Consider the following 8175-nt stretch of genomic DNA (forward strand, 5'->3'; position numbering starts at 1 on the left):
TCTTACCTTTCTCCATATGAAAGTTGTAGGCCTATGTCTTGTCTTTCCATCCATATAAAGTAGACCTAAATCTGAGATCTATAGCTCCAGATATGACCCAATTACCGAATACTATTCTGGTTTGGACTGCACCGACATCTCTTTTCTAAGTTTGGCCATCTCTTTATCCTTTCAATTTCAGTTCTTAAATTCATCAATCAATCCTTTCATTTATATGATAGGCCTATATTTAAAATAAATATTTATCATAAATTAAAGGTATCTTATATTATTAAATACATTATTATAAAACATGTTTTAATTAAGGAGTTATTGATACTTCAAGTGCAAAATGATGATATAAAACCTTGATAAAAATACACTTTTAAGTACTAATCACACCCCCCAACCAGCTTATTACTAGTCCATAGTAATCAAAGTGTTAAAATAGAAAAACAATTTGTAAATTCCACAAAGCAAGGTATTTATCATTCAACTTCCATTAATTTATCCAGATAAACAAACTCTCATTAAATTTATATATCTACTTAATATTTCTTAACAAGATATTAATAAACCTTTCTTTTGTGCTCAATATATCAACACATAATTATGGGGCTTTTCTTGGAAGAAAACAAAATTTTTGTTCTAATGTTTAAGGTTAACTTCCTTGGGTTGGGATTATTATTTTTTTTGTTTTCTTTTTATTTTTTTTAATATATATACATATAACTTAAAACATCATGCATCTTTAACCCATGTAACGAGTTTTTGGCTAATGACTCCCAAACCAGTTGGTCTTAGGGCATTAGGTGTTGAGACACCCCTACGAGCTTAGTAACTCGGGTCGCAGATACTGATATGTAGATAGTGCAATGTTTGATTTCCTTAAGCTTTTCTCCTCAACCCATGTAACAAGCGTTGGGCCAATAGCTCCCAAGTCAGTTGACTTTAGGGTATTAGGTGTTAAAACACCCCTTCGGACTTAATTGCTTAGGTTAGGGAGGCTACAAAACCAAACTTATCTATATTTTTATTATCATCATTTTTTTTTGCTCTTTTTTTTTTAATTATATATTATCCTTTTCCCTTAGTTGTTACCTTTAACAAAAGAACATAAATAATGTAATAATCTAATATGCAACCCATAATCATATGTTAAAGTGTGTGTGTAAAAATTAAGGTTTAAGAATACATGTTAAATGAGTATATGAGCAGAATTAAGTGATAGGAATGCGAGAGTTTGTAAACCTGAATATTTCAAGAAGTATTATGATAGACCTTATTAAAAATAGTTACTAAGATGCGTTTCAAGAGTCATAAAAAGTTCTCTTTACTCTGCCATCATAACAACAATATTTTTGCATATGCTTTATGAAATAGAAAACACAGTTAGTTTTTTTTTTTTAGCTACTACCCTCTCCCCCCAACCAAAACGAGACATTGTCCTCAATGTTTTAAGGTAGAAAGATAGAGTATAGAAGATATCACCTAAAATAATGAACACTAACAAACTTGAAACATACTTAAACAAAAATAAGAAATAACAAAACACAAAATAAAACAAAAAAGACAAAAAATTTACAAATGAAGACTCAAATCCAATCTAAGCTTTTTATGGCTTTCCTTAGATGATCAATTTATGCAACTCATGGAGGGATCAATTACAAGAATGAAAGATTGTAGTTGGTCAATCAATTGTTCAGCAGTAGCAGCAGAGATTATGATTTGTCGTGTAGAAGATGTTAGAAATTTTTGTTCCATAGCATGATCAAGAAAAGACAACAACTTATCATAATAACCATTAACATTTAACAGACCTATGGGTTTATGGTGAATGTGCAGTTGGGCCTAAAAGGAAATATGAAAGATCTCTTCCAATGTGCCTAAACCGCCTGGTAAAACAATGAAGGCATCAACATGATTAAACATTGCATTCATTCGAGCAGACATTGTGGAAACCTGTAGTTCCTCTCTAATTGTTTTTCCAGTGATGTCCCCTTGTGCTAAAGCTTCGGGGATGACCCCCAAAACTCGACTACCTCCTAAAAATACAACTATTGACACCCCTCCCATTAACCCAAGACTAAGTCGAGCATGTTTGACACGACTAAAAGATTGATGTCTTCTCCCAAGTGCAGGAGTGTCGAAGTAATAAATAACCCGGCAAGACCGGGGTCGAACCATAGGGAGGTTAATTGTACAAATTATAAACGACAATAGTACAACAACAATAATAATAATAACAACAACAATAATAATAGTAATAACAATAATAACAACAATGACAATAATAATAATAATAATAATAATAATAATAATAATAATAATACTAGTAGTGGTAGTAGTAGTAGTAGTAGTAATAATAATAATAATAATAATAATAATAAAGAAAGAGAAGAAGAAGATGATGAGAACTTGGAGATGGAAAATTAATGTAAGGATTAAACAATAATAATAATAATAATAAAGAAAGAGAAGAAGAAGATGATGAGAACTTGGAGATGGAAAATTAATGTAAGGATTAAACAATAATATTAACAAATGTCAAGGTTAGAGGTTCCACTAATGGTATGTCAAACAAGTATAGTATAAACTCTTATTATTCAATTGGAAACCACACACAAAGGAGGTTCCAATCAAATTATAGATTGTTAACATGATTACAATAGTCATCTTATTCGATTAATGCAAGTACTTGTAAATCTCGTCAAGCATTCATGATTATAACTTATGTTAACAACAAATCAAGTTCCTTTTATAGCTCAGGTGTCGGTTATACCATATAGTATGAGCTATGAGAGTGACAAGCATTTGTTGTACCAAGTATTATACAACATAAATCAAGATTAGTTATTTAACAAGCAAAGTATTAAAGAGTGAACAAGATAACAAATATAAAACATGTTAGTATCAAACATTAAAGTCCATATTAAGTTTACACTATACTTATTCTTACACCATTAGTGTAACCTTTTCACCTTGACATAACTAACTTAGCTAGACATAATGAAAGAAAGCAAAATAGATAAACAAAATAAGAACATAAAAGTTAACTAAGTAAAGGAAAGGAAATGAAAGGCATAAACTTAATATTAATGAAAACAAAGCATAAAAAATACAAAGAGAGAAAGGAAGAGCATGATCTTGATCTGAACACCAAGATGCCTAAATGCATGGCAAATGCCTCCTTTTATAGGCCAAAATTGGGAACTATTGATTTGATGACTAATTGATGAGTGGGTGGTCAACTCTTGACTTGGTGACAATCCTTATCTTCTCTTGTCTGCCAAAAAAATCTTTGATAACGTCAAAATTGGAGCCACTTGAAAACATAAAAGTTGTAGGCAATTGTCTCAGCTTTCTTGTGTAAAAACTTCAGCTCATTTGAACTTCTAGAACTCCAGATATGGCCAAAATACTGAACAGTGCTCGGGCTGGAGGACAGCTTCGGGCTTCTTCGTTGTTGCAATAATTTGGACTTGAAAATGGCCTTTTTTAGATCTTGGGCTCCATATGAAAGTTGTAGGCCTATGTCTTACCTTTCCATCCATATAAAGTAGACCTAAATCTGAGATCTATAGCTCCAGATATGACCCAATTACCGAACAGTGTTCTAGTTTGGATTGCACCGACATCTCTTTTCTAATTTTGGTCATCTCTTTGCCCTTGCAATTTAAGTTCTTAAAGTCATCAATCAATCCTTTCATTTATATGATAGGCCTCAATTTAAAATGAATATTTACCACAAATTAAAGGTATCTTATATTATTAGATATATTATTATAAAACATGCTTTAGTTAAGGAGTTATTGATACTTCAAGTGCAAAATGATGATATAAAACCATGATAAAAATGCACTTTTAAGTACTAATAACACCCCCCAACCAGCTTATTACTAGTCTCTAGTAATCAAAGCGTTAAAATAGAGAAACAACTTGCAAATTCCACATAGCAAGGTATTCATCATTTAACTTCCATTAATCTATCCAGATAAACAAACTCTCGTTAAATTTATATACCTGCTCAATACCTCTTAACAAGATATTCATAAACCTTTCTTTTGTGCTCAATGTATCAACACATAATTATAGGGCTTTTCTTGGAAGAAAACAAAAATTTTGTTCTAATGTTTAAGGTTAACTTCCTTGGGTTGGAATTATTATTTTTGTCTTTTTTTTCTTGTTTTTTTTCATATATGTATAAACATACAATTTAAAAACACCATGCATCTTTAACCCATGTAACGAGCTTTCGGCTAATGACTCCTAGACTAGTTGGTCTTACGGCATTAGGTGTTAAGACACCCCTACGAGCTTAGTAACTCGGGTCATAGATATTGATATGTAGATAGTGCAATGTTTTTTTTTTTTTTTAATTATATACAATCCCTTTCCCTTAGTTGTTACCTTTAACAAAAGAACATAAATAATTTAATAATCCAATATGCAACCCACAATCATGTGTTAAAGTGTGTGTGTGAAAATTAAGGTTTAAGAATACATGTTAAATGAGTATATGAGCATAATTAAGTGATAATAATGCGAGAGTTTGTAAATCTGAATATTTCAAGAAGTATTATAATAGACCTTGTTAAGAATGGTTACTAAGATGCGTCTCAAGAGTCACTTTAACAAAAGAGCTCCTTTACTCTGCCATCCTAGTAACAACAATTATGCACATGCTTTATAAAATGAAAAACAAATTTTTTTTTTTATCAACTACTACCCTCTCCCCCCAACCAAAACGAGACATTGTCCTCAATGTTTAAAGGTAGAAAGATAGAGTGTAGAAGATATCACCTAAAATAACGAACACTGACAAACCTGAAACACACTGAAACAAAAATAAGAAATAACAAAATACAATAATAAAACCAAAAGACACAAAAATTCACAAATGAAGGCTCAAATCCAATCTAAGCTTTTTACGGCTTTCCTTAGTTGACCAATTTATACGACTCATAGAAGGATCAATTACAGGAATGAAGGATTGTAGCTGGTCAATTAATTGTTCACCAGTAGCAGCAGAGATTATGATTTATCGTGCAGAAGATGTTAGAAATTCCTGTTCCACAGCATGATCAAGAAAAGACAACAACTTATCATAATAACCATTAACATTTAACAAACCTATGGGTTTATGGTGAATGTGTAGTTGAGCCCAAGAGGAAATATGAAAGATCTCTTCCAATGTACCTAGACCACCTGGTAAAGCAATGAAGGCATCAACATGGTTAAACATTTCATTTATTCGAGCCGACATTGTGGAGACCTGAAGTTCCTCTACAATTGTTTTTCCAATGATGTCCCCTTGTGCTAAAGCTTCGGGGACAACCCCCAAAACTTGACTACCTCCTAAAAATGCAGCTATTGACACACCTCCCATTACCCAAGATTGCCTCCCCCACACACTAAATGAATCTTTCTCTCAGCTAGCACTTGACCAAGATGATTTGCTGATTCTAAAAACTCCTTTTCTTTCCTAGGACTAGATCCACCAAAAACACAAATATTTCTTATATGATGACTTGAGGAACTTGCCATTTCTACAAACTTCTGTATTTGTTGAATGTATGGGTTGAGTAGAAATGAAAGGAAGGAAGAGATGGTTTTATAGATGAGAAATTAGAAAGGCAATCATAACACCTATATGTAGGCCAGCTAGAGTCTCACACTCTCTCTCTCTCTTTTTATTTATTTATTTATTTACTTTAAAAAAAAACATGTGTATGTATAGGTAGTTGTGATTGTGGCTCATATCTTCCCTTGTTTTTACGTCCAAGAACGACTTAAACGCCCTCTATGGGTCGGGGATAGGCTTCCCATCCAGTTTTCTTAAAAACTGGCAAACATGGTCTTTTTTAGTCAGATTCCCAAGACTAAGTCGATCATGTTCTTTATGAAATAGTGGCCATAAATCATGAATTGCACGATGCACATCTCCACTAGGATGCGTCTCAAGAGTCAATAGAAGATTATCTAAAGACTCCTTACTCAGGCCATCCTTAATGAATTGTATTTTATCTTCACGGTTTATAGATACCATTCCTAAAGAACAACATTGTGTATTACAAGTCCATCTAGCACATCGATGACAGACTTTTAGTCGTTTTGCATGACGTTTCTTTGCAAAAGTGCTTTTACCTGTTCCAAGCATGTGTGAAATGGAGGAATTAGAGGACTCACCTGATAATCAGACCTTTGCTTCAATCAACCAGCGAATATCTTCAGGAATTCCATGATTCATTAACAATCTCAATCTTGCACATCTAGCACGGTAAATTTTTGTAATCGCATTCTGAGGCAGAGCGGGAAAATACTTTTTTAATTTTTCAAGATTAGTGTCCATTTTCAAATCAGAAGTGGAAGAGAGATTCAAAGAATTGCACAAATATATACACAGATATCAGTTATTGTGGGAAACTGAAAGAACCGACTTAAGTCACGGGGTACCGTTGTCTGCCATTTGACCGGGGTGAGAGAAACTAGCAAAAATCACTTAAAAAGAAACACAAAAACAATGTGAGAAGAAAAAAATAATAATCAACCTTTATCTACAAGATCATTCCAACCAGTTGATTCATTTTCACTAGGAAACTTATCAAAGTAAACTTTCAAACGATGTCCATTTTCCTTAAAATCATTGTCATTCATTGAATTCTCAATATCACAGGCCCTATAAGGATTGCTCCATCTTGATCTTAGCTCTCTAGGGAATGAATAGAGTTGAGAATTATAAAACAAAACTTTTTTATCAGTATCAACTTTTTGACAATTTTCACAAGTTTTGCAGAATGCATGCGTGCCCTTGAACATGATGGGCTAATAAAATCCATTTTGAAAGATTTTTGCAGTTGTCTTTCTTGACGAGAAATGGCCCCCACATGCTTTAGAATGACAAAATTTAATGACACTACTTACCTCATTGTCGGGAATGTATCTTTGAAATATTTGATCAGGACAATATTTGAATAAGTTAGGGTCATCCCAATAAAAGTTCTTCACTTCGTTCAAAAACTTTTCTTTATCTTGAGTACTCCAATCAGCTGGCAAATCTCCTAAAGCAAGAAAATTAATATTTTTATCATACCAAGGCATTGGACTAAGAGAAAGTAAGGATTTGTTAGGAAAGTAATCATCGATTGGTGTGATGTCAGATGTCAAATTTGGTGTCACTATTGACAAAAGATTCACATCAACATTTTTGGTGCTTTTTTCATCCGTAATTTCTTCCTTAGAATAAATCATTTACAAATCTTCAGATTCATCCAACTCATTTTTATGTAAAGTAGATTCAAGTTGATCATAAACTAATTCGTCAATATGATCTACTTCTTGTAAATCATTATCTTCTCTAGGTTGTTTGCAAATGTTGAAAATATTCATCTCCAATGTCATATTTCCAAATGATAGCTTCGTTAGTCCATTCCAACAATTAATCCATGCGTTAGAGGTTGCAAGAAATGGACGTCCTAAAATAACAGGAAATGAATTACATGCTTCAACAGGTTCTGTGTCCAAGACAATAAAATCCACACGATAAATGAATTTATCGACTTGTACTAACACATATTCAATTATTCCTCTAGGCACATTTACAGATCTATCGGCAAGTAAAAGAGATATAGAAGTTGGTTTTAACTCACCTAGATTAAGACTCTGAAAAACTAAATATGGAAGTAAATTCACACTAGCACCAAGATCAAGTAAGGCTCTTTCAATTTTATGCTCTCCAATAAAGCAAGAAATTGTAGGAAAACTAGGGTCTTTATATTTCAAAGCATTAATGTTCTGAAGAATGGAACTTACTTGTTCGGCTAGAAAGGCTTTCTTTTTTTCACATTCAGTTTCCTTTTCACAGTGCATAGATCTTTCAAAAATTTAGCATAGGAAGGAACCTGTTTAATAACATCCAGCAAAGGTATATTGATTCTTACCTGTTTGAAAGTTTCAAAGATTTCAAAGTTATGATTGACTTTCCTTTGTTTGGTCATTGCTTGAGGAAATGGAAGCACTGGTGGTGAATCAGTCTTTTCTTTGCAATTTTCAGATTCAACCCCTTCCTTACCCTCAAAGATTGACTCATCATCTTTCTCGTAAGGTTCAAGAGAGGGTTTTTCAATAACCTTACCACTGCGCAGAGTAGTGACTGATTTGACTTGATCCATGTGTTGGCCTCCGAAACTACTTGCA

This window comes from Populus euphratica, unplaced genomic scaffold, assembly GCF_000495115.2.
Source record: "Populus euphratica unplaced genomic scaffold, PopEup_1.0 scaffold712.1, whole genome shotgun sequence".
Taxonomy (NCBI): Eukaryota; Viridiplantae; Streptophyta; class Magnoliopsida; order Malpighiales; family Salicaceae; genus Populus; species Populus euphratica.